Raw genomic sequence first — 9,232 nt, 5'->3', positions numbered from 1 at the left:
TACATCTGTCACCTTACAGAGTAAATGGAACTTTGCTGGTGGGATTAAAGACCTGGAGGCAGGAGCGAATCCCGGAGTGCTCAGGCAGGCCCTCAATTCAATCACAAGGTCCTTCTCAGAAGGAGAACCAGGAAGGGTGAGGCAGAAACCCAGAGGCTGGAGTGACAGAGGACAGGGTGTGAGCCGAGGGATGCCGCAGCTTCTGGAGGCTGGAAAAGGCAAGGCGAAGACCTCTGCTTTTGAGGTTCAGAAGGAGCCAGCCCATGCACCTTGACTCTAGCCCGTCGAGATTGATTTTGGGTTTCTAACCTCCAGAGCTGTCAGATAATAAATCTGCCTTGTTTTTTTCCACACTTTTACTTATTTCAGTTCAGTTCAGAACAGCTGCTAAGTTGTGTCTGAGTTTCTGCAACCCTATGGACTGCAGCATGCCAGGCTCCTCTGTCCTTCACCGTCTCCCAGAGTTTGCTCAGACAGTAAAGCGTCTGTCTACAATGTGGGAGACCTGGGTTCCATCCCTGGGTCGGGAAGATCCGCTGGAGAAGGAAATGGCAGTCCACTCCAGTACTATTGCCTGGAAAATCCCATGGACAGAGGAGCCTGGTTAGCTACAGTCCATGGGGCTGCAAAGAGTCGGACATGACTGAGTGACTTCACTTTCCTTTCCTTGCCATGTCCATTGAGTCAATGATTCCATCCAACCATCTCAACCTCTGTCATCGTTTTCTTTTCCTGCCCTCAATCTTTCCCAGCATCAGGGTCTTTTCTAATGAGTCAACTCTTTGCATCAGGTGGCCAAAGTACAGGAGCTTCAGTTTCAGCATCAGTCCTTCCAGTGAATATGCAGGGTTGATTCTCTTTAGGATTGACTGATTTGATCTCGTTGCTGTGCAAGGGACTGCCAAGAGTCTTCTCCAACACCACAGTTCGAAAGCATCAATTTTTCAACATTTTTAATAAATATAAATTCTTGAAGGGTATAGCATCACACAGATTCTGTGTCCAATGGCCTTAGCGGGAAGGTTACTTTGGGATTTGGCACAGACCATGCCACTGGTTCCATGAGCATGAATTCTCTCTCCCCAGATTGCTTGGGTTTTGTAGATTTTCTGCCAGGAGTTGCTATGCTGTTCTTTGCTTTGTACACATAAGCACATCTCTTGCTTAGGCAGAATATAGTTTCATCTCAAGCATATACACCTTCAGCTTTCAGGAGAGATGTGTGCTCCCTATGATTCCAAAGACCCCACCTGTAACCAGCAAAAATGGCCCTTGGACCACAGCTTTCCAGACTTATCTGTCATTTTGCAAGTCCTGTTCCCAGAGGCCTCCACAACGCCCAAGATGGCTGAATGAGAAAGGCCTCTGCCTTTTTTTAAGTCACTAACTTTTGGTAACTTGTTCCAGCAGGAACTGGTGCAGGTGGGGAGAGATGCCTTGCTCAAGGCCTCTTGATTGTCAGGACCCCATCTCTCCACAGACTGTCTTTGTGTGAGCTGGTCTTGGCTCTGTGAATCGGGCCATCGTTTAAAGCCCAGGACACATTGAGACTAGACCCAGAACAAAAACTAGTCACCACCTGAGGGGCAAGAGTACCAGCTGTGTGCTGAGCCTGGACAGTCATGTACCAGCCCGTATAGGAAGTCAGGAGACGTATTGTTGTGATCTCAGCCAGTATCAGAGCCTCCTGTGTCCCCACCCCTTCTGCAGTAATAATTCCACACAATATGTGAATTTGTCTAGAGAAAATCACACCTGACAAAGTTTCACTTGCTTTAAAAGAGGAATTAAACAAAAAGAAGAAAACAGAAAGATTGGGGTGTTAGTATTCATTTCATAATTCAATCAAGACACTGCTCCTGATGATAGAACCAAAATTAGAACATTAGATGCAATATTTAAATTAAAAAGGTAACCAGCAGAAACAATATTAATGGTGATATCAAACATAGGAAGAAATTAGTGAGATGGGTATACTGAGAGTTGACATCTAGCTGCAGCAGGGGCGTAATCACTGTAAAAATATTGAAATAGTTCCAGAGAACTTGGTGAACCATCACTGTTCCTGTCTCCTCTCCTCTCCACCGCCCCCCACCACCAGTTCTTCCATTGGATTGAATTCCCCCGATTCAGTAACTAAAGGGTTAACAGTTGACACGGCAGCTCACCTGTGGAACCCAGCACCTTGGACAGTGCCAAGCCTGCTGGCTAATGCCTGGCACACTTGTGCTCAAAGACTTTCAATGTCACCCCTGAGTACAAATAAGTAAAATCCTTACCCTCTCCACATTAACATATTAATTTATACTGTACAGGTCTGATAAATCAAGATATGCTTATAACTAGAATTATAAGCATATTACCTTCGCATATGAAGGCCAAGTGGGAAGGCAGAGGACAGGGGGCAGAACTGAGCTGAGCGGAGGGGCAGGGTGGGGAGCTCTGCTTTCCATCCGCAAGGCTCCTGAGCGATTTATTACCATCTACATGCTTCCCTCTCGTAAATAAACATTAGACCTCCTGTTCCCCAAGTCCCAGGTTGTGTTCCTCTTCTAGGGTGTGGACGAGGACTACATGTCTCAGGCTCCCTGCAGCTACACTGGGGCCATGGGGCTGGGCATGTCCTGTGATCAAGGTAAGTGCCATCCGTGTCTTTAAAGTGTTCTGCTCAAAACACTGTACTCCGTCACTCAGTCATGCCCTACTCCATGGAACCCCACGGACTGTAGCCCACCAGGCTCCTCTGTCCACGGGATTCTCCAGGCAAGATTACTGGAGTGGGTAGCCATTTCCTGCTCCAGGGTAACTTCCTGACCCAGGGATCAAACCTGCCTTGGCAGGCATATTCTTTACCACTGAGCTAGCTGGGAGGCCCCACTCAAAGAGTCTTTTCCGGTTGCAAGACCACCTAGGATAATGGAAGACTATAGACCAGTCGGTCTGAGAGCAAAATGTTTTCTGTCCCTTGCTTAGTAGAAGATACAGAAGTGCAAGTGACCATATCCAGAAGAAGTGACCTATGTAGCCACCTGTCCTCATGTTCTTGGGAACCTTCCAGAACTTTCCAGAGTAGATGCTGGAGAGAAGAGGGAGAAAGTGGAGAACATGGCTGAGCCTGGGATGTGGCAGGGACTCAGGGACAGGCAGCTACAGTTTAACCACCCAAGGAATAGCTGTTAGGATCAAAGAGTGTCTCTCTTCACAGTCCTGGCAGACGCTGACAGTCCCGAGCCCTGAGAGGCAGGCATCAAGCCTACAGCTCAGCCCTGATCCTGTAGAGCCTCAGGGCGGCTGTGGAGGCTTTGCAACCAACAGTTCTGCTAAGGGGAGCTGCCTCCCCGTAACCTGGGGTTGCATTTACTGAGAAGCACGAGGCCACTCTTCATATATTTTTAATATTCTAGTTATCATGCAAAATCTCATCGATGAGAAAGTTTAAGCAGTGTGCAAACAAGGCAGCCTGCCGAGCCGCGTTAAGATACCTAGCACACCATGTCAACACGACAAGCCTCATGTCGTGTTTCTGATTATATTTAATAACACTAAATTAGCTTTTCTTCATGTAACATATTGTGCCTGCGACGCTATTTGTTTGAACTAAAAACACCCTTCCTACTTTTCTGTTGTAATAAAAGGACTCACGTGGTGACCAAAATTTCTAGCCATTTTTATGCATTTGCAAAACAGTAGGACCACGGAGCAATTCGTCTCTGAAACCAGTCAGAGACGGGCGTGCTGAAATGGGCTCCATTACCCAGGGCACGGCGGATTGTTCCAGACATCTGGGAATGGAGTGCTCAGCGGCTACTCACAGGGGGACCCAGACCATGCCATCCTAAGGGCATGGCTCTCGTTTCTCCTTCCTGCACCCAGGGCTGGGAGGATGAGGCCAGAAATCCATCAGCAGGCACTCATGCACTCCAGCCCCTCAGGGCCAAGCAGGGGGAGCTCGGCTCCAGGGGCCTTGGGACACGTCCACCTTGTCCCGCATGGAGACTGGGGCCGTAACTGCCAGAGGAGCAGTGGGGCCTGGGCAACGACCCCTCCCGGTCGAGGAGAGGTGCCCATCCAGCGGGAGCATACAGGGGTTCAGTGCTCGTACTGCCAGCCTCGGGCTTCATTCTGATGCTAGACGCTTTCATTCTCCATTGATGCCCCAAATAATTTTGCTTTTAAGTGTGAGGCTTACTTCCTGCCCTTTTCTAAGCCAGTGAAGATCACAGGACATGGCCGGGTTTGAGGCTGGGGCTGAAGGAGGCTGGAGCTCCCTGGCTGCTTTTCCCTTCCACGCTTCCTTGTTCTCAACAAGACTTAGATTAGGCAAATTCAAAAGACAGGAGGACCCTGCAGGACAGGACAAGGGAGGCCCTGGCTAGAGTTCCCACACGCATCTTGGCTCCCGTACAACGTGGCAGGCGTTCAAGGTGGATGTGCCGCTCTAAACGGACCATCGGACACAGACTCCTGGCCACCGCCAGCCTCAGAAAGAACCGGGATTCACCTGGTTTCTTTCTGATTTGAAGCTGTGAGGAGACGTGGGGGTCAAGACTGCACCCAGGAGGAAAGCAAAGGGAGGAAGGCAGAGGCCGTTCTCAGGGATGGACAAAGGAGAAAAATCTGGCTTGACACCTTAATTCAAAGAAGAGGCTGAGACTATTTCCCCCAATATTAAACCTAAGTATGGCGGAGTGATAATTCACCTAAAGCAAATGCCGGCTATTCAAATATTTTCTTTCTAGAAAATTCTAGAGAAGCTAACACTACTATTCAGTTCAGTTCAGTTCAGTCACTCAGTCGTGTCCGACTCTTTGCGACCCCATGAATCTCAGCACGCCAGGCCTCCCTGTCCATCGCCAACTCCCAGAGTTCACTCAGACTCATGTTCATCGAGTCCATGATGCCATCCAGCCATCTCATCCTCGGTCGTCCCCTTCTCCTCCTGCCCCCAATCCCTCCCAGCATCAGAGTCTTTTCCAATGAGTCAACTCTTCTCATGAGGTGGCCAAAGTACTGGAGTTTCAGCTTTAGCATCATTCCTTCCAAAGAAATCCCAGGGTTGATCTCCTTCAGAATGGACTGGACACTACTATTAGATGAGGCTTAACAATGGCAACCAACTCCAGGATTCTTGCCTGGAGAATCCCATGGACAGAGGAGCCTGGCGGGCTACAGTCCACAGGGTCACAAGAGTCGGACACGACTTAGCAGCTAAACCACCACCACCAAAATGAGTGTATGAATTAATAAATAGCATGCAGCTGAAAAAGTAAATATTGCATTTCATTTTCAAGAATCCCCACCCCCACAAAACAAAGTAACTTTGAAAGCTAAGAGTAACGGGGAAGAATTTCCACTTTCACGTGCCAACTTATACTACGTGTAGGACACAGGCAGCAAACTGTGCGACTCCAGAAAACCCAGATGACCACAGCTGGACAAGGAACTCGGGCTGAAAATGCAAGTCGTGAGATAAGTAAGAAAATGGGAGACGTCAGAAGCATGCCAGAGGGACCGATTATTCAATGCCTGGCACAAAATTCCTTGTCGACTATGTAAAAAATAATCTAAATCTTTGTATAATATCTCACAAAAAATACATTCCAAATAAAAATAAAAAGTAAATGAAAAACAACGAGGATAAGTAAGAAATGTACATGATTTTTAAAAGTATGCAAGTTTAGTGTGAGAAAGGCTTTTCCCAGCATAAGACGTAAAGAAGGAAGCAGAAGAATTATTAATGAGTAGTCTAAACAAAAATGAAAAAAAAACTGCCAGAGGAAGAAAGGACTAATATCAACATAAAATTAAAATGGAAACCATTTGAGGGAAAATGTTTGCTAAGTCACTTCAGTCGTGTCCGACTCTTTGTGACCCCATGAACTGTAGCCCACCGGGATCCTCTGTCCATGAGGTTCTTCAGGCAAGAATACTGGTGTGGTTTGCCATTTCCTTCTAGCTCATGGTTATTGCCCTTAAGATAAAAAGAACTCTTGAAAATCAATAAATAAAAGGTAAATAGAAAACCTGGCAAGGTGACTCACCAAAGAGAAACGTGAATGGTTAATAAAATTCTGAAGTAGTGAGTGAGCACACCCAGCATCAGTTCAGTTCAGTTCAGTCGCTCGGTTGTGTCTGACCCTTTGCGACCCCATGGACTGCAGCACGCCAGGCCTCCCTGCCCATCGCCAACTCCCGGAGTTTACCCAAACTCATGTCCATTGCGTCAGTGGTGCCATCCAGCCAGCTCATCCCCTGTCGTGCCCTTGCACCCGGCGTCACAGGTGTCCGATTCACAGGGCTCTTCCTGAGTCTCCGTGGCTCCTCTCACAGGGTTTCGTCCATTTGTTCTGTCTTCCTCTGTTTTTTACTGATGGCGTCAGGTCCTCAGTGACCTGGTCCCGGGGAAGGGCTATTCTCCTGTCGTGGGCTGAAACTTTCTAGAAGGAAATTCGGCAATGCGCATCAAGTTTGGGGCTTCCCAGGTGGTGGGGTGGTAAAGAACCCACCTGCCAATGCAGGAGATACAGGTTTGGTTCCTGAGTCAGGAAGCTCCCCTGGGGGAGGGCATGGCAACCCAACTCTTGCGTGCAGAATTCCATAGACAGGAGCCTGGTGGGCTATGGTCCACAGGGTTGAAAAGGATCGGACAGGACTGAGCACACACACAAAGTTTATTTAAAACATGCATGATCTTTGACCTTGTAACTCCATTCCTAGGAATTTTTCTGAAGAAAAACTGAAATGAGTGCAACGATTATGTTTTTAAGTTCATACAGTAAGCAATTAAGGTCAACACTTTATTGTATTATTTCCAATTAATACAATACAATTTTTGTATTATTTGCAAAAATCAGAAACTGTTTTCCTAAGAGTGAGGGCCACAATACCCACCTCTCAGAAATCTTGCAATTTCTGACAAAACACAGAATCTGGCACAGAGCTGGTTTATATTAAATTATCATCCCCGTTGTTTTTGTTTAGCCATGCCATGAAATGCTGGATGCCATTAAGAAAAATGTCAGAGAAATACATGGATTCACCTGGGGAAATTTGAGATACAGTAAATGTGGAAAAAGTTAGCTATAAAACAACAATTACGGGAAAATCCTATTTTTTAGAAAAATTTATATATGAGTATGTATCTTAAACCTTCTGCAAGGAAATAAACAAAATGTTAGTAGCACCCACCTATGGATTCTAGGACGATAGAGTAATTCTTTTATTCATAATCCGGTCCCATCACTTCATGGGAAATGGATGGGGAAACAGTGGAAACAGTGTCAGACTTTATTTTTGGGGGCTCCAAAATCACTGCAGATGGTGACTGCAGCCATGAAATTAAAAGACGCTTACTCCTTGGAAGAAAAGTTATGACCAACCTAGATAGCATATTCAAAAGCAGAGACATTACTTTGCCGACTAAGGTCCATCTAGTCAAGGCTATGGTTTTTCCTGTGGTCATGTATGGATGTGAGAGTTGGACTGTGAAGAAGGCTGAGCACGGAAGAATTGATGCGTTTGAACTGTGGTGTTGGAGAAGACTCTTGAGAGTCCCTTGGACTGCAAGGAGATCCAACCAGTCCATTCTGAAGGAGATCAGCCCTGGGATTTCTTTGGAAGGAATGATGCTAAAGCTGAAACTCCAGTACTTTGGCCACCTCATGCGAAGAGCTGACTCACTGGAAAAAACTTTGATGCTGGGAGGGATTGGGGGCAGGAGGAGAAGGGGACGACCGAGGATGAGATGGCTGGATGGCATCACGGACTTGATGGACGTGAGTCTGAGTGAACTCTGGGAGCTGGTGATGGACAGGGAGGCCTGGCGTGCTGCGATTCATGGGGTCGCAAAGAGTCAGACACGACTGAGCGACTGAGCGACTGAGCTGAACTGAGTGATCATGTATTTCTAGGGCAATAAAACCAATTATTTAAACTAGGAAGACAATGTAGGTACAAATGAAATACTTGCGACACGGTGGAGAGTGAGACAGTGTCCCACCTGGCCTATACGCATATTTCCGCCTGTGAGGAACACCCGCGCACGCAGAAGGCTGGAGGTCTGCGAGGGGAAATGAGCCAAGTTGAGCCGTGGGATGCGGGAACCTCCCCACCGAAGCAGAGAGGCGCCCGTACCCTGCACTCTGAACTTTACGAGCTTCTGCCCTGACCCCGCATCTGCTCAGAAGACAAGGTCATGAGGTCCGCGGGGTGGAAGCTCACCTGGAGTTCACGGTCCCTGGTGGACCCCAGCCCATCTCCCCTGTGACATCTGCTGCTGAAGACACGTCCACTCAGAGGCTCCAAGGCTGGCCCGGGGGTCACTGTGGGTGAGTGCGTGGGGACAGGGCTTGCATGCAAGGTCCTCAAAGTGTGAGAGGTGGTCAGAGGTGCAAAGAGAGACATGTGGTCCTAGGCCAGGGGCCAGCTCTCCTGCTGCCATGCGCAGACAGGGACAGCAAGGAGCCCCGCTCCTAACTCGGAACTCCAGCCTCGCTTCCAGGGAGCCATTCTCGCCCGCAGAGGGGGAGCCACAGCACCTACCTGGCAGATTAGTTAGTTGCATCGGCACCTCTTCGTAGTGAGTCCCACGACTGTGTCTATGTCTATGTGAGCCTTGCTCAGGACCTACAATGTCAGGGCTGGTCTTGGATGCCGAGGCTATCACTTCTATGCCTGTTGTTGTCTTTAATGTTTTATTTTCTTTGCTATTGTTGCAAGCGGCCTTTTTCATTACAAAAGCTAAAAGTAAGGAAATATCAGCCAAATGGTCCATTTCCCTTAGACTGAGGCTTGTGACAGCCTACTGGGGATCCTGTTCCCACTCCATTGGTCCACAGGCCGGGCGCCTGTCTTTCCTACCTCCTGGCCTGCGGTCAGCCTCTTTCCCCAGCCTGGGAGCCCCAGCCCTGTGTCAGCTCCCCAGATCCAGAGGCCTTCACTGGCCCTGGCTTCACAACTCCCACAGTTCCACGTGTCTTCGTCCAGCCCACACCCTGGAAGCTTGTAATTCCCACAGCCTTTGGCTGCTTGTCCCAGTAGTCTGGGGGCTTTTCCAGCAAGATCTGCACTTGAGTCCTGGGCAGAGGCCTCTGCTGGGCCCTTGGCTTGTGGGTCTAAACAGTCCACCTCTGCTTCCCTTGTCTCCCGGTGGGGCCTCCAAATGTGAGCAAGGTTCAGACTCAAAGTCCATCTAACTGGTGGCCTCCCTTCAAGACAGTCCCTACTTCTTCCT

General features: G+C 48.4%; 1 pseudogene; it reads right to left on the bottom strand.

Annotated features, from left to right (window-relative positions):
• On the bottom strand, positions 954-1,304 carry LOC106503640 (annotated as a pseudogene).

This window comes from Capra hircus, chromosome 26 (genome assembly GCF_001704415.2).
Source record: "Capra hircus breed San Clemente chromosome 26, ASM170441v1, whole genome shotgun sequence".
NCBI classification, from domain to species: Eukaryota; Metazoa; Chordata; class Mammalia; order Artiodactyla; family Bovidae; genus Capra; species Capra hircus.
Note: the sequence above shows the minus strand (reverse complement) of the source record. Positions and strands in the feature narration are given on the sequence as shown.